Raw genomic sequence first — 24,172 nt, 5'->3', positions numbered from 1 at the left:
ATTTACTTGCTTTGAGTGGTGTCACACACATTGAACTACAGCGTGCCGAATATGGAAAACTTATAAAGTGCATTTATGTTATTTATTTTCGTCAAAAAATTGGATATAAGAGCTTTTGTTCATATTATCAATCACTTAATTGACTCACTTAATTGGTCAACAAAAATCCTTTAAAATATCAGAAATAAAAAAAAAGTTAACTTTGGCAACCTGAAGTTTGTATACCCTTGAAGTTATAAGAAATAATCAACGTTAGTAACACCATGTTAAATTTTAAGAACTGTTGACTTCAGTGACATTAAAAAAAATATATTGCCTTATTTCCCTGACCGTTATAAGAAATAATCAACGTTAGTAACACCATGTTAAATTTTAAGAACTGTTGACTTCAGTGACATTAAAAAAAATATGTTAAATTTTAAGAACTGTTGACTTCAGTGACATTAAAAAAAATATATTGCCTTATTTCCCTGACCGTTATAAGAAATAATCAACGTTAGTAACACCATGTTAAATTTTAAGAACTGTTAAAAAAAATATATTGCCTTATTTCCCTGACCGTTTCTTTGACAGCTATATGAAATAGTCGTCTAATTTTGATATAATTTAATTCGGAATTCAAAACTAATTAAACAAATTTATTTTTAAGCATAGGAAGTTGTATATTAAACAAGAAAGGAAGTTGACTTCGGCATGCCAAAGTTTGTAAGCCCTCGCCACTATTAGAAATAATCAACTTGGTAACACCATGTTTAATTTTTAACTATTATTGCTAGCTTGATTTCATTATTTCTTTGACCGTTTCTTTGACAGTTATATATTGGAGTAGCCCGATTTTTATTATATTTAATTCTAAATTCTTAAAAAAATATATATGATTTATCCAATGTTACAAAATAAAATATGTCAAAAAACACCGAACCTATAAAATGTTTCACATTATTCTCAAACTAATTTTCCGGTCGTTCCTATGACTATATTATATAGTCGTCCGATTTTGATAAAATTTAATTCGAAATTCAAAACTAATTAAAAAATGTTATTTCACGACAAACGCCAAAGATATAATTTTTTTTGCTTTTTTTATGGACGTCGATGAACTTTGAACAGTACAAACAAGTGTCCCATCGACACCAAGCATGTTCTTGTTACGCGCGAGGCCCTTTTATCAATTTGGGCAAAAAATGCGAGTTCGCGAGGAAGATACATAAAACAAATAGAGACGGGACACAAATGAAAATAAAAGGCACAATAATGAAGCAAATAAGTTAAAATATTAGTTTTTAATACCGGGATAGATGTTGAAATGCAAATTAAATGATGGTTATAGTTATTACATAGACCCATAAGGGCTCGTGCAGACAAAAGATTGATGTACACTGTTGAAAATTTAGAGGATAATAATTTCGTGCTAGTCTAACAGGAACGTTGAATGTTAGATGGTTTAAAAGATCTGCAGAATCAATGTCACCTACTATAAGATTATGTTTAAAAATAGTACCAAGCATTGTTCTACGATTTACAAGTGTAGGTAAATTAAGCAATTGTAATCCACTCTGGTAGGAAGGTATCCCAGTTCAAACTACGCTGGGCAAACAAAAGATATTTTTGTTGTACCGACTCAATACGGTCGATGTGCACTTGATATTGTGGACTCCAAACCGACGAACAATATTCCGAAATAGGACGGACAAGGGAGGTAAATAATAATTTGGTCGTATAAGGGTCATCAAATTCTTTTGACCAACGCTTTATAAACCCAAGAACAGACATGGCTTTGTAAACAGTGGATATATTGTGGCAGTTAAATTTAAGTTTAGGGTCAAGAAGAACACCTAAATCGTTAACTGAATATATACGTAACTAAATATAAACGTAGGAGTGCCCCTATAAAAAGTCATTTAAGGCAGCTCAAATTTAAAAGGTAGTACTCACACCATCCATGAAAACAATCAATATTTGACTGTAAGTTAAATCCCGATGCTATATCAAAAGCTTATCTAATTTAAATAAAAGAAGTGAGTGGTTAACGGAGTCAAAGGCCCTACTAAAATCTGTATATACAATGTCAGTCTGCATTTTTTTTTTAAATCCATTTATTACTATAGATGACAATATCGTGCTAACACGGTGAAATAAGCGAGGAACATAAATGTTGCAAAAGGAGAAGTCAAAGACTGAAGCGCATTGGTAAACCAAGGAGGTCTATTTAGGTTTGAAAGAAACCGATCAGGTACGCGTTCATTAAAAAACGTATTTAAGACTGTATAGAATAGTTCAGTGGCACTTTCAATATCTGTACAATTGTACAAGTCTGTCCAATTATAATGAGAAATCATATATTTAATTTTATTATAGTTACATTTACGAACACATCTCTTTTTAGTTGGAGAAACTAAAGGAAAGAGGGTATCAGAGCAGGGGAGGCAAATTGTCAGTTCCATAGTTGGATGATATCGGTCTTTAGGTACTAGAGCGTCAGTTCTACACACAATGATTTCAGAAGGGTCTGAAACAAACACAAAATCATGGGCGGATAAAGGCATAGCGACAAATGAGTCAGTAGGAGGAGACCAAGAAGACAGGTGGAATACAAGAACTTGTAACAAAAGCAGATTAAGATTGCAAGAACACTTTCACACTTAGAAATTTAATTTCATTCGGGATATGAATGAGAATTCTTTCAGATATTAGGCTAGGTTAACGGCAATCAACAACCCTGTCCACAAGCGACGCTAAATTAAAATAAATTAATTTTGGATTTAGTCAAAGAGCGATTACTCTCTTTTATGTAAAAGCATGCATACTTTGAGAATTGCCTCTATAATTTTGGGCATCCGCCTTTAAACCCACTTTTTTTTTATTTTAGAAGGAAAAACTAATGAAAAGAGTCCTTCCAGATAGAAAAAAAACTGAAATTAAAATAGACAAATTAAAAAGTTTACGAAATGGTTTACAAATGGTTGACGCACAAAACTTAAGCATACATCCAGGAAGTCCATCTGGACCGGGAGAACAAGTTGACGTTGTTGTTGCGAGTATAGATGTACCGATGAAGGCAACGCCGATGACTTACGCATGGCATTAACAATGTTGTAAAACTGTTTCGGATCGTTAAAAAATTAAAATTTACATCGATATATATACATAGAAGAGCAATGACTGTTGAAAACATTAAAATATGTTCGAGCCACAACATATTTCGAAAAATCTGCTGGTTTACCCGATTTTGTACACTTTTTATAAGTGTTAGATTTAAGGTTTTTAATCTTTTGAAGCGCATTGGTAAGCAAGGAGGCCTGTTTAGGTTTGAAAGAAACCCATCAAGTACGCATTCGTATTTAACACTTTATAGAATAGTTTAGTGGCACATTCAATGTCAGTACAATTGTACAAGTCTGTTCAATTATAATGAGAAATCATATAGTTAAGTATATTAAAGTGGCATTTACGAAAACACCTCTTTCAGGTTGAGAAACTATAGGAGAGAGGGTATCAGAGCAGGGGAGACAAATTTGTCAGTTCAATAGTTGGATGATATCGGTCTTAAGGTTCATCAAGAGCGTCAATTCTACATACTGTGATTTCAGGCGAGTCTGAAACAAACACAACATATAACTGTCTACTTAAGGAATTTTTTATTAAGTTTACTTGCTGTAACGATAATTCTAAAAGGCCATCCATAAAATCATGGGCGGATAAGGGCATAGCGACAAATGAGTCAGTAGGAGGAGACCAAGAAATATCATTATACCCTCTGCAAGGGTTTATAATAGTAATAATGAATATGATTACATAATTTAATTTAATTAATATTCATTAATTAATTAAGATTTGTAATTCATTGTCCTCAGGTGGAATGAGTCGACCCAAAAGGCAATTTCCTACATTTTTGCATTCCATTGCTTAGTTGCCGAATGTAAAAAAAGGAAGGGAGTGTATTTATTGAGTAGATTTACATTTTCGCCATAAAAGTTGATTTCCGAACTTTTGTTTGTTAAAGGTGCGATTGTCACTATAAATTAACCTCGTTAAGAGTTGTATTCGTTTGATATCATGTATAATATGTAATCCAGATACTTTCTCAAAATGCTTGAATTCAAATTTCTTATGCGGTACTCTTTATAAGAATTTAATTGTTATAAAAGAGTTTAGCTACGCACTAAAATATGCAAGGCTCAGGCAGTGTTCTAAGTTCTGAACTAGTAAATGTTTCCATTTTTGTTGTCTAACTTTCAAGGGTAACATTTTAGAAAACTCTTTTGGGCTATCCACTTTAAAATTTTACACGAAAGCATTCTTCTAAAATCAGAAAAAAAACTAAAAAAAAACTGAATAAAGAATCGCTTGCCCATAATTTTTAAACGGTGGTATTTAAACAAATCGTGTGGCGTACACAATTTAAAATGCCTTTCTAAAAAAATGTATATTTAGTAGTTCACTAGTTACTGGTGTACAAAATTAAGCTATATTTATATATTCATAACTAGCAAGTTTTTCCAAAAGTGGTAGGAGTAAAGTTTCTCATAATAAGCTTTTAAAATGATCTCAAATTTCCAGGACCTTCAAATTGAGTTTGGAAACGAAAAAAAAGGTCAAAACAATAGAAAAATGTCTTGTTTTCGTGTTTTTTTTTCGTGACGACACGGTTAAAATGTATTTATTCAACGAATATTACATTAAAGTATGAAATTCGAAGGATGACTTTTCCAATTTTACAAAGATATATTCAAAAATATAGAAATGGTATGGTATGGTACGGCAATTTTCCGTACTTCTTTTACTTGTACTTGTGATATCCACCGACTTTGAAAACGTGACGTGTTCTAGTGTAAAAAAAAATTCGGAATATATAAAAATAGGCATAACTTTGCTTTAATTGACTTTAAATTTTGACACAATGTTCTTTAGATAACATGCATTCAATATAAATAAATATATATATATTTAAAAAAAGTGTAATACCTTGGAAATATCATTTTTTATATTTTAAAGAACCTTAAATTAAATTTCATAAAGGTCGGACGACTCTACCAAATAGCTCTCAAAGAAACGGTCAGAGAAACAAAGAAAACATTTTTTTTAATACCACTGAAGCTAGCAACAGTCCTTAAAAATTTAACATAGTGTTACTAACGTTGATTTTTTCTTATAACTGCAAGGGTATTCAAAATTTGTCTGGCGAATCTGACTTCCTTTCTTGTTTTTATTTTAATTTTTAATTGTTAATTTCAGTCAGAAGCTTGCAACGCAGTGAAGGAGAAGTTTCCGACCCCATAAAGTATATATATTCTTGATCAGCGTCACTAGACGAGTCGATCTAGCCATGTTCGTCTGTCCGTCCGTTTCTACGCAAACTAGTCTCTCAATTTCAAAGCTATCGGGCTGAAACTTTTCCAAAAGTCTTCATTCTATTGCAGGTAGTATATAAGTCGGAACCAGCCGGATCGAACAACTATATCTATATCAACTATATCATATAGTTGCCATAGGAACGATCGGAAGATTAGTCGGAAAACATGAAATGAAAATGATATCTTGGTGTTTTTTAGCATATAACTTTATTAGCTTACAAATAACATTTTATAATTAGTTCTGAATTTCGAATTAAATTTTATTAAAATCGGACGACTATATCGACTATAGCTATAATAGGAACAATCGGATAATTGATTGGAAATAATATGAAAAAAAAATATAGCTTTGGGGCTTTTTAACATATTATCTTATAATATTGGGAATATAAATATATGTTAAATATCTAATCATGACGGAGTTAAATCCTCGGTAGTCCAGAAAGTTTTGTGTCCCAAGCTTTTCCTCAAGTCCAAGTAATTCAGCAGAAGACTTCAGTTTCAACGTTATAATTTAATTAATTAAATATAATTTAAGAAATTTAAGTTGTTATCTAGTCGCTGTCAAGTCCAGAGTTCTCTCTTCTGTTAATACCAGCCCTCGGTGGGTTGGCGTTAACGTCGGCGTCAGCGTCAGCTTTTGCCGATCTTGTATTTCCCACGCTACTCCACTTGCACGGTGAGCAGTCAGCAGGCTGGCGGATGTTGCTGTGCTGACTTAGCACGAGGGCGGGAGCAGGTAGATCGGTGCCCGGGCCAGTAGGTCGGTGCCCGGTCGTCGCATGTTAGCCGGCGAATATTGTTGGGCCGAGTCAGCACCGGGGCGGGGACAGGTAGTCGGTGCTATTAACTGTTAACTCAGGTAGTCGGTGCTGTTAACTGTTAATTTATATTCTTGATCAGCGTCACTAGACGAGTCGATCTAGCCATGTTCGTCTGTCCGTCCGTTTCTACGCAAACTAGTCTCACAATTTCAAAGCTATCGGGCTGAACTTTCCCAAAAGTCTTCATTCTATTGCAGGTAGTATATAAGTCGGAACCAGCCGGATCGGACAACTATATCTTATTACTCCCATAGGAACTATCGAGGAAAAGATTAAAAAAAAATTATATCCTTGGTGTTTTTCAACATATAACACACTCTTGGAAATAACATATTTTAATTACTTTTGAATTTATAATTAAATTTTATCGAAATCGAACGACTATATCATATACCTGCCATTGGAATGAGCGGAAAATTAGTTGGGAAATCATGCAAAATAATATCTTCGGTGTTTTTTAACATACGCGTATAACCTCCTACGCTTGGAAATAACCTTTTTTAATTGGTTTTCGATTTCGAATTAAATTATTTCAAATTCCTACGACTATATCATATCGCTGTCATAGAAACGATCGGAAAATTAGTCGGAAAATATAAAAAGTTATATCTTTCGTGTTTTTAACATATAACCTTGTAAGCTTGGAAATAACATTTTTTAGTTAGATCTGAATTTCTTATTACATTTTATCAAAATCGGACGACTATATTATAAAGCCCCCATAAGATATAGGATAAATTAGTGGTCAAATAATATTGAAAAATTTTATCTTCGGTGTTTTTTAACTTATAACCTCCTACGCTTGGAAATAACATTTTTTATTTGGTTTTGAATTTCGATTTCAATTTTATCAAAATCCTACGACTATATCATATAGCTGCCATAGAAACGATCGGAAAACTAGTCGGAAATATAAAAAAAAGGAAGTTAGCTTCGGCAAGCCGAAGTTTGTATACCCTTGCAGCTATAAAATATAATCAATGATTTTATTAAATTGAATTCGAAATTCTTAAAAATATAAAAAATTATATTTACAATATTATAAGATAATATGTCAAAAAGTCCCAAAGCTATAATTTGTTTAATATTATTTTTCCACCAATTTCCCGATCGTTCCTATGACAGCCGTATGATATAGTCGTCCTATTTTGATAAAATATATTAAGAAATGCAGATCTAGTTGAAAAATGTTATGTTATTAAACACCAAAGATATAATTTTAATACCCTTGCATATACAAGGAACTAACTCCTTATGCTTAGGTACTTATAATTAAAGTTTATTATGTTTCTGGTTCTTCTTGACGAACTAAAAACAAGTTTTTTATACAGATACGACGGTCCTTGTCTGTTTATAATTTTATGGAGTAGTAAAAAGGACCTAAAGTTTGTCCAGGATTTTAGTGGCATGTTAAAGATATTATTTGTAACGCCACTTATATGGTCAGCTCTTTGTCTATTCTAAATATATCATGCCACACTATTAAAATCTATCTGCAGCTGACTTACGGAGCTATAGTCACCAAATACCTTTATTCCATAGAAAAAAACTGGAATGAGGTACATTTTTGCCATTATCTCTTTTATTTTGGTCGGTTTGGTCAATTATTTTTAGACTTTTTCTGGCTTAAGCCCATTAATTTTCACCCACTGGCTAACAATTTGCAGTTCAGTTTGACACACACTTTAACATTAATTATTTCTAGGAATAGGGCGGCTTACATGCATTTTAAATTCTAGCCTAGTGAATTTTATGAAAAAAAATTTATATATATTTTTTTTGATTGTTTATTCTTATTTACTAGTTGACACAATTTTTATTAGTACCGAACTTTATTTTCACTGCTCGCGTTATTCAAGTTGTCGACCGATCAATTTGGATTCAAAAACGGACTGCCTGAATGTGGTTCAATAATCCATAATCAAACCTCGGATTAAGAGATCTATCTCAAAAGTCTGATTAAGAGAATCATCCAAGAGAGTCGAAAAATAGGATGATGAAATTTGTCAATTAACCTTGAAATTGAAATTTTGCAGAATTGAAATTCTGCCGAAAATCGATGTTTACATTAAAGGAATTGAGGCTCCCTTTTTGGGGCTGTGGTGTTTACAATATCGGCTTGGATGTTTACAGAACCCGTTTGACGCGGAGAGTGTGAAACTGATCTGGGTGGGAATCGATTGGAGGCTTTGTTTAAAGAATGGAAAAAAGCTCTTGGCTCAAAGTTGTTTATAAATTGGGCAAGGGCCCCCAAGTAATGTGTCATATAACTCCCCTCATTCTAAATTGAATCGTTCCGATTCATTGGAATGTATGGGTATAATGAATATAGCTGATTAGTCAATTCGACAATGATATTTTCATTGTCGGGAATATTAGTTTCTGGTTGTATCTAAATTTGAATTTGCCGTGTTTTGAATATTAGGAATTTTCTGTATTTAATTAAAAGCATGGTAATTATATATAAAAATGCGACTATTTAATTGGTATTAGAGTTCGTTTAATTTGAATAAAAGGATTAAATACGTTAATATTATCGAATGAAAGTTCCGAATCATTTGATATAATAGATTCGGAAATTAAGGAATCAGTATATTTTCGTGCAGTGATGTATTCCAATATCTTATTGTCTACATTAGTGTAGTATTTATTATTAATTTTTGTGGTGGCATTAAAGGTTATTAAATATGACCCATATAAATGAGTGTCATTAACTGTATTAACTGCGTTTATAAAAATGTATAATAAAATTTTATTCTTTTCTCTTATTTCATTACAGACAGATTTTTCTCCATTTAAAAATCTGATAAAACAGGAATCTTCTGCGTTTAATGTGCAATAGTTGTTAAATAATTCCGTTTTAAAATTAGACATTACATAAAACTTTTTTTTACATTTTGCGAAATGATTATTGATTAACAATTTTCCATCACTGTGCGAAATGGATCTTGAGTTGTAAACTTTACAACGATCAATAACTATAGGGTATTTAATATATATAAAAATAAGATCTTTGTGCGAAGCGATTTTATTTTCAGATATATCCAATAGATCAGTAATAATAACAGGTTTTCGTTCATGTTTATAAATTTCCTGTATGTCATTATTGTTTCGAATTTTTTGTTGAAAACTTCTATTTTGCTAATGTAATTGTGTTCATTAAATTCTTAAGATCGTAACTCAGCAAACGAAGGCGGTATATTATATTGTATATTAATATATATTAATAAAAACTTAAGTTAGTTATATGAAATAAATCCGCGTATGATTCATATATGAAGACTTTTTGGTATCCATGTAAAGAAAGAAATCATTGTTTGTGTAATCCATAATTCGGATTTGGTTGTAGGTACCAGCAATAATAATATCTAGAGTTCAGCTTATTTCTTTCCCCGTGTTTTTTTCGTAAATTACTTCTTCTATGATAGTCCTTTTCTTTTCTGTCTTTATTATGAAAATGTAGCATTTTATCCTGTGCTTGCTTTAAAAAATTGGGAACTTTATCGTGATTGATTTAATTAAATAATATATCATACGGTCGTTGATTGGTTATAAAGTTGTATTTCTGTGCTGCTCTAATTACTATTTCGGAATAATCAACTAAATTGAGTTCATCTTTAATGCAGCGTGCAATTTCTGTTTAAGTAGAGTGTGCCCTTTCAATTTGTCCGTTGAAAGTACTATGTCGAGGATCTGCATAAAATAAAGATATCCCATTACTTTGTGCAAAAGATTTAAATTGGGATGAAGAAAAACTTGGTTCGTTATCTATCATCAAGGTTTTGGCTAATGGGAATTGTTGTAGAATCTCTGAAACTTTGTTTTCTATATTTAATTTATTTGGGATTTCTTTTACGACTAAAAATTTTGAATATGAATCTATACAAGTGATGAACATAAGATTTTGGGCGTAATAAATGTCAATATGCAAACTTTCACCTTTTCTATCCGGAATAGGTGCTTGACCGATAGGAATTTGCACTGGATGTCTGTAATATTTGTTCTGATTGCAGATTGTGCAATTCTTAACAAACTCGTTTAGTTTTTGATATAAGTTAGGCCAATAATATAGCCTGTTAATTTGTTTATAATTTTCATCAAGCCCTCTGTGTGCTCGACAATGTGTTTCTGTTATTATAAGCGTCTTAAGCGTTTTCTACATCTTAGACAAATAGTAATAAAAATTATATATAATTATATAAAGGTCTTCTAAGCCACAATGAATTCCGATTGTTATATTTGGTGGAATGTATTTCTTTAAGAGAGTTATTAAATTTTCCGGAGTGTCTATTATTCTCTATTATATGTCTAGTATTTCCGAACACGTTAATCGACTCATATATTGTATACCTCCCCGTTGCTATTAGCAATTGTTGCTTAAACTGCTTTAAGGGTTTTCGGGTTTCTTGTATAACATTCTCAAAACTACTTTCTGCTGAATGCTGAGGGTTTTGATCTGAGACCGACTCGATACTATCTATTAAGTTAATAATTCGTATCCTAGATAATGCATCTGCAATAACATTTGTTGCTTCTGGTTTATAAATAATTTTTGGAGAATAACTTTCAATGAAATAATATCATCTTTTCATTTCGATATTAGGTTTCTTTTGAGAAATTGAAAATGAAAGAGGTTAATGATCTGTGTAGATTTCGATGTTGTTAACTCCATATAAATAATTTCGTAAATTTTTAAAAGCCCAAACTATAGCTAAAAGTTCCTTCTTATTAGTAGCATTTAATTGTGTTTTTGTGAGGGTTTTTGATATAACAGTAATTGGTTTTCCTTCCTGAGAAAGAACCGCACCTATATCCAAATCTGACGCATCGGTGGTTAAAATAAATTTTTTATTATAATCGGGTTGAACTAACTCTACTTGTGCGAATAAATTATTTTTGAGCTCGTTGAAAGCTCTTACAGCTGGCTCATCCAACTGTATAGAAGTTTTGCGGGATGCCTTTTTTGATACTTTGCCATTTTGGCCTTCTATTTCGTTAATGGTTTAGCAATTTTGGCGTAATTTTGAACAAATTTTCTGTAATATCCAGTAAGGCCTAGGAAGCTTCTAAGCTCTCGAATATTTTTAGGGATTCGATATTTTACGATTGTGGAAATTTTTTCGGGATCGGTTTTGATCACATTGTGAGAAACAACGTAACCGAGAAAGTTTGTTTCCAATTTGAAGAACTTTGATTTTTCAATTGAAATTTTCATGTTTGCGTTCAGCAAAATGTTAGTTATAACAATTAAATCTTTATAATACTGTTCAATTGTTTTTGAGAAAATAATAATGTCATCCATATAGACATGACACGTTTTTCCAACTTGTTCTCTCAAAATATCATCCATCGCTCTTTGGAATATTCTAGGGGCGTTTGTTAACCCAAATGGAATGCATTTCCATTATTTATCGAGAATGAGGTTTTTTGAATGTCTGTTTCATTCATGAGAATTTGGTGGAATCCTGATTCCGCATCAATTGTAGAAAATTATTTAGCCTTCCCGAGGTTTGACAAAATTACGGAAGTATCCTGCATTGGATATCTATCCGGTATGGTGTTTTCGTTAAGTTTCTTATAATTTATTACTAGTCTTAGTTTGGGAGTTCCATCTTCGTTAAAACCCTTTTTTGGTAAGACTAATACTGGGGAATTATTTCCCGTTGTTTATTGAGAATAAAGTTTTTTGAATGTCTGTTTCATTCATGAGAATTTGGTGGAATCCTGATTCCGCATCAATTGTGGAAAAGTATTTAGCCTTCCCGAGGTTTGACAAAATTACGGAAGTATCCTGCATTGGATATCTATCCGGTATGGTGTTTTGGTTAAGTTTCTTATAATCTATTACTAGTCTAAGTTTGGGAGTTCCATCTTCGTTAAAACCCTTTTTTGGTACGACTAATACTGGGGAATTATAAGGGCTACTGCTTGGCCTTATAATTTCTTCTTTAAGCATTCTGGCGATTTCAGAATTTATAAAATCTGAGGCTGAGCATAAGGTTATTGCTTACTATAAATAGCCCTATAGTTTTCTAAAAGGAATCTGCATATTTATTTTGGAATCTTTTGTAATAATATTTAATGTTTTGTCCTCCAAATCTTTTCTTTGATATGATGATGAATTCTGTATATTGTTAATTTTTTGGTTGTCGGATACTTTTACGACGGCGCGTTTAGGATTTTCGAATCCCAAACTTTTATTTTTGTCGGCTAATTCAACGACGGCGTGTTCAGTAATTTTAAATCCCAAACTTTTATTTTTGTCGGATAATTCAACGACGGCGTGTTCAGGATTTATGTTTCCAAAACCAGAGTCACTTTGATTTCCCTTTTCAGATTCGGGTCTGATTTTAGGCTTTTGATCAAAATATTTTTTTATTATGAATTCTTTTAACGGAAGAATGGTGTTTTCTTCTGGCAAAGAATGTTTGCTTAAATTATTACCGTTATCATAATTTAATTATTCCTCCTTTCCATTATACTTTATTACCCCTTTTGCTGTATTAATTACAGCTTCGATTTTTTTCAATAGGTTGTAGCCAACAAGTAAATCTGAGTCTAGCCCATCTATTTCATAAAAAGTATACCGTGTATCGAAAATAGTTATCATATAATAAAACTTAATTATTGAATATCCATTCACTGCGGATACTCTTTTATATATTGGTAGTTAATTTTTGTTCTTATAAATTCCTGTTTTAATATAACAAGAAGTTGCCCCTGTATCAATTAATATCTTTAATTTTTTATTTATATTATTATCCTGTCTTATTAGGTACGGTAGTCCTACTCCTGATGTTGCCCTAAAAAATGGTCCTCTTCAATGTTGTTCAACCTCATAGACTTGTTAGCCGGTTGGTTAACAGTTCCTGTTTGTACTTTTTTATTTTGAGGTTGTTCCTGTTTTGTGTTTCGATTCTTTTAGTTTGATTCCATTTATTTTGATAATTATTATACCCTTGATTATTACTGTTATGGGGTCTATTTGGCATCTGAATTGATTTATCAACATCCATTTGCTCTGGCTTACTTTGTTGTTGTCTAAAAGATTTGCACTGATTTTGTAGGTCATTATTAAATCTTCCCTGATTCCATGTATTGTTTTTATTTTGATTAAAATTGTTATAATTATCTCGGGCTCTTATTTTTTTCCTTTTTTTGCCTTTGTGATTTTTGAATTTGATCCCAGTGCCAAATTTTTGATATTTTATTTCATTTGTTTGTCTTATAATGGCCCTTGTCTGTCTGGCTATTCCAAGAAAAACTGCACACCTGCGTCTTCAACGAAAGACCCCTTTATTTTTTGCTGGCTATACGATTCGATGGTGCACGTTAAATGTGCAGGATTCACCGGCAGAGTTAAAAATTTTATTGATCTTAACTCTGGTCTTATGTAGTCATGTGGTTCCTGCAAGGAAATGGTGGTTGAGATAAGCGGCTTTATGAAGCCGACTCGAGACAGCCTGCTGAATATCTCGGGTGCATTTAGGCAACTCAATGAGGGGTTCAATACCGTCTGTGCCCAGTTTAATAATAAAAAATTATTTACAGAGTCGCCTAAACGCAAAAAAGCCAGGTTAACCGCCGTTAATACCACCATGGAATCCAACCCAAATCCGAACTTGGTAGCAGCAGTTCCTGTCGACACAGGGTTAAGCGAACCAACTGTGCGTATGGATACAGCTAGCTCGAGTGTAGTACATGTTTCCGGACTAAAAGCTTCTGTACTGGCTAAGTCAAAGAAATCGGTGCCGACCGTTCCTATAGGTACTGTAGGCACCGATCCTGGATCTCGGCCTAGTGAGGTTCAGACTGCTGCTGGGGACCGTATGAAACTTTCAGTTGTTCCACAAAGAAAGCAATTATTTGTTTGTAGATTCACCCCAGATACGACATCTGAGGATGTTCTGGAATTTATACGTGAAAAATTCCCATCCGAAGATATTGCAGTTGAACAATTTCGATTTTCATATGCTCGTAGGATATCTTCTTTTAAAATATTTGCTCCGCCTGACATTTTTAAGGTTTTACTTTCTGAAAGCTTTTGGCTTAATGATGGTTTAGTAATTAAAGAATTTGTCCCAAATAAACCGAGAACAAATAACAGGCCCTCCACTGTGTCAAAAAACTAAAAAGTTTAAAGTTGGCGTATCAAAATGTTAGGGGATTAAATATGAAGCTACCCAAGCTTGGCTGAAACCAGGGATATCCGACTCTGAAGTTCTGGCTAATAAATTTAATACTTATAGGACCGATCGCCACTCACGTAGAGGGGGCGCTGTCCTGATTGCCGGGACCTCTAGCCTAACATCTGAAAGAATTCTCATTCATATACCCAATGAAATTGAATTTCTAAGTGTAAAAGTTTCTTTGCAATCTTTATCTGTTTTTGTTCCATGTTCTTATATTCCACCTGGCTCTGACCTAGTAATTTATAAGCACCATCTGTCTGCAATAAAATCGGTTTATCCCTTCTTTCTAACAGAGACCTTTTGATTGTTTTAGGTGACTTCAACCTACCTGATATTTCATGGTCTCCTCGTACTGACTCATTTGTCGCTATGCCGTTATCCGCCCATGATCTTGTGGATGGCCTTTTAGATTTATCGTTACAGCAAGTAAGCTTTATAAAAAATTCCTTAAAAATACAATTATATCTTGTGTTTGTTTCAGACCCGTCTGAAATCACAGTATGTAGTATTTACGCTCTTGTTGTACCTGAAGACCCATATCATCCAACTATGGAACTGACAATTTGCCTCCCCTACTCTGATACCAACTAAAATGAGATGTTTTCGTAAATGTAACTAAAATAAACTTAACGATATGATTTATCATTATAGTTGGACAGACTTGTACAATTGTACAGACATTGAAAGTGCCACTGAACTATTCTATACAGTCTTAAACACGTTTTTTAATGAATGCGTACCTGATCGGTTTCTTTCAAACCTAAACAGACCTCCTTGGTTTACCAATGCGCTTCAGTCGTTGACTTTTCCTTTTGCAACATTTATGTTCCTCGCTTATATCCCCGTGTTAGCACGATATTGTCATCTATAGTAATAAATGGATTTAAAAAAAAAATGCAGACTGACATTGTATATACAGATTTTAGTAAGGCTTTGACTCCGTTAACCACTCACTTCTTTTATTTAAATTAGATAAGCTTTGGTTTCCTGAAAATCTATTATCTTGGATTTCATGTTACTTGAATGGTAGGACTCAGAGGGTTATACAACAAATACATCTGTTGTTTGCCCTGCGATGTTTGACCCGGGATCAAAACGTACGGCTACCTTCCTACCAGAGTAGATTACAATGCTTGGTTCTTATTTTATTCAAAATCTTATAAGAGGTGACACTGATTCTGCAGATCTTTTAAGCCGTCTAACATTCAATGTTCCTGTTAGACTATCACGAAATTATTATCGTCTAAATCTGCCATGATGTACATCAAATTTTTGTCTGCACGAGCCCTTATGGGTCTATGTAATAACTATAACCATCATTTAATTTGCATTTCAACATCTATCCCGGTATTAAAAACTAATATTTTAACTATTTCCTTAATTCTTAGTTATGCCTTATATTTTCATTTGTGTCCCGCCTCTATTTGTGTTATGTATGTATCTTCCTCGCGAACTCGCTTTTTTTGCCCAAATTGATAAAAGGGCCCCGCGCTTAACAAGCACGTGCTTGGTGTCGTTGGGCCACTTGTTTGTACTGTTCGAAGTGCATATATATATAGTATTTATGTTTTGATTATTTGCTTGATTGAACCTTAAGTTATTAGTAAATCTTTGATTATTATTATTATTGTTATATTGTCTTGGTTTGTTATTTGAGTTTTGTTGCACATATAAGTTTGACTCATCAGTCTTGCGTTGTGATGATATAAAATTGTTCGCGAATTGGGCCCTCAAATTGTTGCTTTCAAGTTCTTGTTCTATTACCATTGCGTTCGATAAATCGGGTGGATTCATTGAAAATATTACATCTTAGATATGGCCAGTTATGAACACTCGTAGTGCTGTCTTTCTATGTTTCTCATTAAGTTCAGATGTAATTGGCTTATTCCTCCCATATGTCATAATAGTTTTGTTAATCAAAAGAGTTAATTTTGTATTTACCAAATTACAAAATTCCATAATCGATAATTTCCCCTGACTTCATACACTTAAGTATGTATAGGTCGCTTGTCACTAAAAACAAAATCTAGTCTTGCCATTATGGCGTCAAAATTCAATACGGTTCCATTATGAGCTAAAGCATCGTTGGCAATGCCTGTAATTTTATTTCGAAGAATAGATAGTGCCGAAAAGTATTTTTACTTCCCCTTTTGTATTGTCCCATTGCTATTTCTGCCGATTCTCTCCAGCTAACATAACTATCTTCTTCCCTTTATATTCTCGAACCGACTTAATGTTTTCATAAGAAGTATCTTACACCTTACGTTTGGATCAACAGCTTCCACCTTGAATTCCTCAACCTTCTTTATATTGTAATATAACTGTGTCTTTAAACCCGCGATTTCATTCCTTAAGACTCATTTCATTATTAACTAATTAATTAAGTAATTCATTTGTGCTATTAAAGCGCTTACATTAACCATCTGGCTGCTAGAAGCCACTGCAGGTAAGGGTGGAGTCATGGTTAGAATTTTTTCAAAGTCGTTGATTAACTCTTCCACCTTGTTTGTTTTTATTTAATAATTTTTTGAACTAAATTCTTATATACATAAAACTATAATTAAACATCTCACTAATTGTTCTTCTTAGTTTGCTTGGATATGGGATGTTTTCTTTTTGCCTGATGATCCTGTTTGGGGTCTTCTTATAGCAAGGGATGGCCCTCAGCTCTTCCTTCAATTTATTTCCGTGTAGCGAGGGATAGCCCTCAGCTCTTTCTTCAATTTATTTCTCGGCTCTTCCTTGTTTTGTTGAATTTGTATTTGATTTTGAATTAATTTTTTTATTTATCAGTTTGATTTTTAAATATCTTTTTTTAATTCATTTTTGTTTAATATTTGTTTTTGAGAGTAATAGTTTTTTTGAGCAGTGCGTTTTTGTTATGGTCACTAATTAAAGGATTGTTGTAAACAAATGGGGATTACTGCATTTATTGTTTTCCTCCTTAAGCTATTTTCACGATGTAAACACTTTTTATTATGTCATCGGTTAGGTTTTTGAGCGGCTCGAATTCCCTTTTTGTTTTCGAAAACTGTATGTTCTAAAACTTATTCCAGGAATTTATAATTTTTTTTATTTTAAATAGCACCGCCCACGTTGGGCGCTATTTAAATTATTGCTTAGTGAATTTAAAAAAAAAATTTTTTTTTTTTGCTAATTAAGAATTAATTCACTAGTTTGTACAATTTTTATTAGTACCGAACTTAATTTTCACTGTTACCGATTTTCAAGTTGTTGACCGATCAATTCGGATTCAATAACGGACTGCCTGACTTTGGTTCAATAATCCATAATCAAACCTCGGCTTAAGAGATTTATCTGAAAAATCTGATTAAGAGAATCATCCAAGAGAGTCAAAAAAATTGGATAATAAAATTTGTCAATTAAAATTGAAAAAAACATTTTGCAGAATTGAAATTTTGCCTATATCTTTTTGGGGCTCTGGTGTTTACAATATCGGCTTGGATGTTTACAGAATCCGTCTGATCTGGGTGGGAATCGATTGGAGGATTTTTTTAAAAAATAGAAAAAAGCTCTTGGCCCAAAGTTGTTTATAAATTGGGCAAGGGCCCCTATGTAATGTGTCATATAACTTACATGTATACTTCACAGTTTTACATATTACTTGTTAGTCATTTACATACAAAGAGAACAGTCATGGACCTATGACGGATCCTTGAGGCACACCACGTTTCAGAAATAGAAAAGCTGAATACACATTATTTACGAAAACCGACTGCCCACGGTAGCAATTGTTGCTTAAACTGCTTTAAGGTTTTCGGGTTTCTTGTATAACATTCTCAAAACTACTTTCTGCTGAATGCTGAGGGTTTTGATCTGAGACCGACTCGATACTATCTATTAAGTTATTAATTTGTATCCTAGATAATGCATCTGTAATAACATTCGTTGCTTCTGGTTTATAAATAATTTTTGGAGAATAACTTTCAATGAAATAATATCATCTTTTCATTTCGATATTAGGGTTCTTTTGAGAAATTGAAAATGAAAGAGGTTAATGATCTGTGTAGATTTCGATGTTGTTAACTCCATATAAATAATTTCGTAAATTTTTAAAAGCCCAAACTATAGCTAAAAGTTCCTTCTTATTAGTAGCATTTAATTGTGTTTTTGTGAGGGTTTTTGATATAACAGTAATTGGTTTTCCTTCCTGAGAAAGAACCGCACCTATATCCAAATCTGACGCATCGGTGGTTAAAATAAATTTTTTATTATAATCGGGTTGAACTAACTCTACTTGTGCGAATAAATTATTTTTGAGCTCGTTGAAAGCTCTTACAGCTGGCTCATCCAACTGTATAGAAGTTTTGCGGGATGCCTTTTTTGATACTTTGCCATTTTGGCCTTCTATTTCGTTAATGGTTTAGCAATTTTGGCGTAATTTTGAACAAATTTTCTGTAATATCCAGTAAGGCCTAGGAAGCTTCTAAGCTCTCGAATATTTTTAGGGATTCGATATTTTACGATTGTGGAAATTTTTTCGGGATCGGTTTTGATCACATTGTGAGAAACAACGTAACCGAGAAAGTTTGTTTCCAATTTGAAGAACTTTGATTTTTCAATTGAAATTTTCATGTTTGCGTTCAGCAAAATGTTAGTTATAACAATTAAATCTTTATAATGCTGTTCAATTGTTTTTGAGAAAATAATAATGTCATCCATATAGACATGACATGTTTTTCCAACTTGTTCTCTCAAAATATCATCCATCGCTCTTTGGAATATTCTAGGGGCGTTTGTTAACCCAAATGGAATGCATTTCCATTATTTATCGAGAATGAGGTTTTTTGAATGTCTGTTTCATTCATGAGAATTTGGTGGAATCCTGATTCCGCATCAATTGTAGAAAATTATTTAGCCTTCCCGAGGTTCGACAAAATTACGGAAGTATCCTGCATTGGATATCTATCCGGTATGGTGTTTTCGTTAAGTTTCTTATAATTTATTACTAGTCTTAGTTTGGGAGTTCCATCTTCGTTAAAACCCTTTTTTGGTAAGACTAATACTGGGGAATTATTTCCCGTTGTTTATTGAGAATAAAGTTTTTTGAATGTCTGTTTCATTCATGAGAATTTGGTGGAATCCTGATTCCGCATCAATTGTGGAAAAGTATTTAGCCTTCCCGAGGTTTGGCAAAATTACGGAAGTATCCTGCATTGGATATCTATCCGGTATGGTGTTTTGGTTAAGTTTCTTATAATCTATTACTAGTCTAAGTTTGGGAGTTCCATCTTCGTTAAAACCCTTTTTTGGTACGACTAATACTGGGGAATTATAAGGGCTACTGCTTGGCCTTATAATTTCTTCTTTAAGCATTCTGGCGATTTCAGAATTTATAAAATCTGAGGCTGAGCATAAGGTTATTGCTTACTATAAATAGCCCTATAGTTTTCTAAAAGGAATCTGCATATTTATTTTGGAATCTTTTGTAATAATATTTAATGTTTTGTCCTCCAAATCTTTTCTTTGATATGATGATGAATTCTGTATATTGTTAATTTTTTGGTTGTCGGATACTTTTACGACGGCGCGTTTAGGATTTTCGAATCCCAAACTTTTATTTTTGTCGGCTAATTCAACGACGGCGTGTTCAGTAATTTTAAATCCCAAACTTTTATTTTTGTCGGATAATTCAACGACGGCGTGTTCAGGATTTATGTTTCCAAAACCAGAGTCACTTAGATTTCCCTTTTCAGATTCGGGTCTGATTTTAGGCTTTTGATCAAAATATTTTTTTATTATGAATTCTTTTAACGGAAGAATGGTGTTTTCTTCTGGCAAAGAATGTTTGCTTAAATTATTACCGTTATCATAATTTAATTATTCCTCCTTTCCATTATACTTTATTACCCCTTTTGCTGTATTAATTACAGCTTCGATTTTTTTCAATAGGTTGTAGCCAACAAGTAAATCTGAGTCTAGCCCATCTATTTCATAAAAAGTATACCGTGTATCGAAAATAGTTATCATATAATAAAACTTAATTATTGAATATCCATTCACTGCGGATACTCTTTTATATATTGGTAGTTAATTTTTGTTCTTATAAATTCCTGTTTTAATATAACAAGAAGTTGCCCCTGTATCAATTAATATCTTTAATTTTTTATTTATATTATTATCCTGACTTATTAGGTACGGTAGTCCTACTCCTGATGTTGCCCTAAAAAATGGTCCTCTTCAATGTTGTTCAACCTCATAGACTTGTTAGCCGGTTGGTTAACAGTTCCTGTTTGTACTTTTTTATTTTGAGGTTGTTCCTGTTTAGTGTTTCGATTCTTTTAGTTTGATTCCATTTATTTTGATAATTATTATACCCTTGATTATTACTGTTATGGGGTCTATTTGGCATCTGAATTGATTTATCAACATCCATTTGCTCTGGCTTACTTTGTTGTTGTCTAAAAGATTTGCACTGATTTTGTAGGTCATTATTAAATCTTCCCTGATTCCATGTATTGTTTTTATTTTGATTAAAATTGTTATAATTATCTCGGGCTCTTATTTTTTTCCTTTTTTTGCCTTTGTGATTTTTGAATTTGATCCCAGTGCCAAATTTTTGATATTTTATTTCATTTGTTTGTCTTATAATGGCCCTTGTCTGTCTGGCTTTTCCAAGAAAAACTGCACACCTGCGTCTTCAACAAAAGACCCCTTTATTTTTGGCTGGCTATGCGATTCGATGGTGCACGTTAAATGTGCAGGATTCACCGGCAGAGTTAAAAATTTTATTGATCTTAACTCTGGTCTTATGTAGTCATGTGGTTCCTGCAAGGAAATGGTGGTTGAGATAAGCGGCTTTATGAAGCAGACTCAAGACAGCCTGCTGAATATCTCGGGTGCATTTAGGCAACTCAATGAGGGGTTCAATACCGTCTGTGCCCAGTTTAATAATAAAAAATTATTTACAGAGTCGCCTAAACGCAAAAAAGCCAGGTTAACCGCCGTTAATACCACCATGGAATCCAACCCAAATCCGAACTTGGTAGCAGCAGTTCCTGTCGACACAGGGTTAAGCGAACCAACTGTGCGTATGGATACAGCTAGCTCGAGTGTAGTACATGTTTCCGGACTAAAAGCTTCTGTACTGGCTAAGTCAAAGAAATCGGTGCCGACCGTTCCTATAGGTACTGTAGGCACCGATCCTGGATCTCGCCTAGTGAGGTTCTGACTGCTGCTGGGGACCGTATGAAACTTTCAGTTGTTCCACAAAGAAAGCAATTATTTGTTTGTAGATTCACCCCAGATACGACATCTGAGGATGTTCTGGAATTTATACGTGAAAAATTCCCATCCGAAGATATTGCAGTTGAACAATTTCGATTTTCATATGCTCGTAGGATATCTTCTTTTAAAATATTTGCTCCGCCTGACATTTTTAAGGTTTTACTTTCTGAAAGCTTTTGGCTTAATGATGGTTTAGTAATTAAAGAATTTGTCCCAAATAAACCGAGAACAAATAACAGGCCCTCCACTGTGTCAAAAAACTAAAAAGTTTAAAGTTGGCGTATCAAAATGTTAGGGGATTAAATATGAAGCTACCCAAGCTTTATGCTGACTCCTCTGCATTTAAACTTGGCTGAAACCAGGGATATCCGACTCTGAAGTTCTGGCTGATAAATTTAATACTTATAGGACCGATCGCCACTCACGTAGAGGGGGCGCTGTCCTGATTGCCGGGACCTCTAGCCTAACATCTGAAAGAATTCTCATTCATATACCCAATGAAATTGAATTTCTAAGTGTAAAAGTTTCTTTGCAATCTTTATCTGTTTTTGTTCCATGTTCTTATATTCCACCTGGCTCTGACCTAGTAATTTATAAGCACCATCTGTCTGCAATAAAATCGGTTTATCCCTTCTTTCTAACAGAGACCTTTTGATTGTTTTAGGTGACTTCAACCTACCTGATATTTCATGGTCTCCTCCTACTGACTCATTTGTCGCTATGCCATTATCCGCCCATGATCTTGTGGATGGCCTTTTAGATTTATCGTTACAGCAAGTAAGCTTTATAAAAAATTCCTTAAAAATACAATTATATCTTGTGTTTGTTTCAGACCCGTCTGAAATCACAGTATGTAGTATTTACGCTCTTGTTGTACCTGAAGACCCATATCATCCAACTATGGAACTGACAATTTGCCTCCCCTACTCTGATACCAACTAAAATGAGATGTTTTCGTAAATGTAACTAAAATAAACTTAACGATATGATTTATCATTATAGTTGGACAGACTTGTACAATTGTACAGACATTGAAAGTGCCACTGAACTATTCTATACAGTCTTAAACACGTTTTTTAATGAATGCGTACCTGATCGGTTTCTTTCAAACCTAAACAGACCTCCTTGGTTTACCAATGCGCTTCAGTCGTTGACTTTTCCTTTTGCAACATTTATGTTCCTCGCTTATATCCCCGTGTTAGCACGATATTGTCATCTATAGTAATAAATGGATTTAAAAAAAAAATGCAGACTGACATTGTATATACAGATTTTAGTAAGGCTTTGACTCCGTTAACCACTCACTTCTTTTATTTAAATTAGATAAGCTTTGGTTTCCTAAAAATCTATTATCTTGGATTTCATGTTACTTGAATGGTAGGACTCAGAGGGTTATATTCAAGAATGCTTTTTCAAAATTGATCTACGTGATCTACGTGAATTTGATGACCCTTATTGTTATATTGTCTTGGTTTGTTATTTGAGTTTTGTTGCACATATAAGTTTGACTCATCAGTCTTGCGTTGTGATGATATAAAATTGTTCGCGAATTGGGCCCTCAAATTGTTGCTTTCAAGTTCTTGTTCTATTACCATTGCGTTCGATAAATCGGGTGGATTCCTTGAAAATATTACATCTTAGATATGGTCAGTTATGAACACTCGTAGTGCTGTCTTTCTATGTTTCTCATTAAGTTCAGATGTAATTGGCTTATTCCTCCCATATGTCATAATAGTTTTGTTAATCAAAAGAGTTAATTTTGTATTTACCAAATTACAAAATTCCATAATCGATAATTTCCCCTGACTTCATACACTTAAGTATGTATAGGTCGCTTGTCACTAAAAACAAAATCTAGTCTTGCCATTATGGCGTCAAAATTCAATACGGTTCCATTATGAGCTAAAGCATCGTTGGCAATGCCTGTAATTTTATTTCGAAGAATAGATAGTGCCGAAAAGTATTTTTACTTCCCCTTTTGTATTGTCCCATTGCTATTTCTGCCGATTCTCTCCAGCTAACATAACTATCTTCTTCCCTTTATATTCTCGAACCGACTTAATGTTTTCATAAGAAGTATCTTACACCTTACGTTTGGATCAACAGCTTCCACCTTGAATTCCTCAACCTTCTTTATATTGTAATATAACTGTGTCTTTAAACCCGCGATTTCATTCCTTAAGACTCATTTCATTATTAACTAATTAATTAAGTAATTCATTTGTGCTATTAAAGCGCTTACATTAACCATCTGGCTGCTAGAAGCCACTGCAGGTAAGGGTGGAGTCATGGTTAGAATTTTTTCAAAGTCGTTGATTAACTCTTCCACCTTGTTTGTTTTTATTTAATAATTTTTTGAACTAAATTCTTATATACATAAAACTATAATTAAACATCTCACTAATTGTTCTTCTTAGTTTGCTTGGATATGGGATGTTTTCTTTTTGCCTGATGATCCTGTTTGGGGTCTTCTTATAGCAAGGGATGGCCCTCAGCTCTTCCTTCAATTTATTTCCGTGTAGCGAGGGATAGCCCTCAGCTCTTTCTTCAATTT

General features: G+C 33.2%; 1 long non-coding RNA gene across 4 annotated transcripts; it reads left to right on the top strand.

Moving 5' to 3' along the window:
• The first annotated feature begins 225 nt into the window (after nt 1–225).
• On the top strand, nt 226–22,561 carry LOC127012041 (uncharacterized). Of its 4 annotated transcripts, none has more exons than XR_007765487.1 (3): nt 226–251; nt 14,684–14,796; nt 22,451–22,561. It is a non-coding gene; the product is annotated as an uncharacterized LOC127012041 (long non-coding RNA). The 4 variants fall into 4 exon arrangements; XR_007765486.1 differs by lacking the exon at nt 22,451–22,561 and adding an exon at nt 14,852–14,959; XR_007765489.1 differs by lacking the exons at nt 226–251; nt 22,451–22,561 and adding exons at nt 338–350; nt 14,852–14,959.
• The last annotated feature ends 1,611 nt before the right edge of the window (nt 22,562–24,172 follow it).

The sequence above is a fragment of the Drosophila biarmipes genome, unplaced genomic scaffold, assembly GCF_025231255.1.
Source record: "Drosophila biarmipes strain raj3 unplaced genomic scaffold, RU_DBia_V1.1 ptg000017l, whole genome shotgun sequence".
Lineage (NCBI taxonomy): Eukaryota > Metazoa > Arthropoda > Insecta > Diptera > Drosophilidae > Drosophila > Drosophila biarmipes.
The sequence above is the reverse complement of the archived record's forward strand: the minus strand, read 5'-3'. Positions and strand labels throughout refer to the sequence as shown.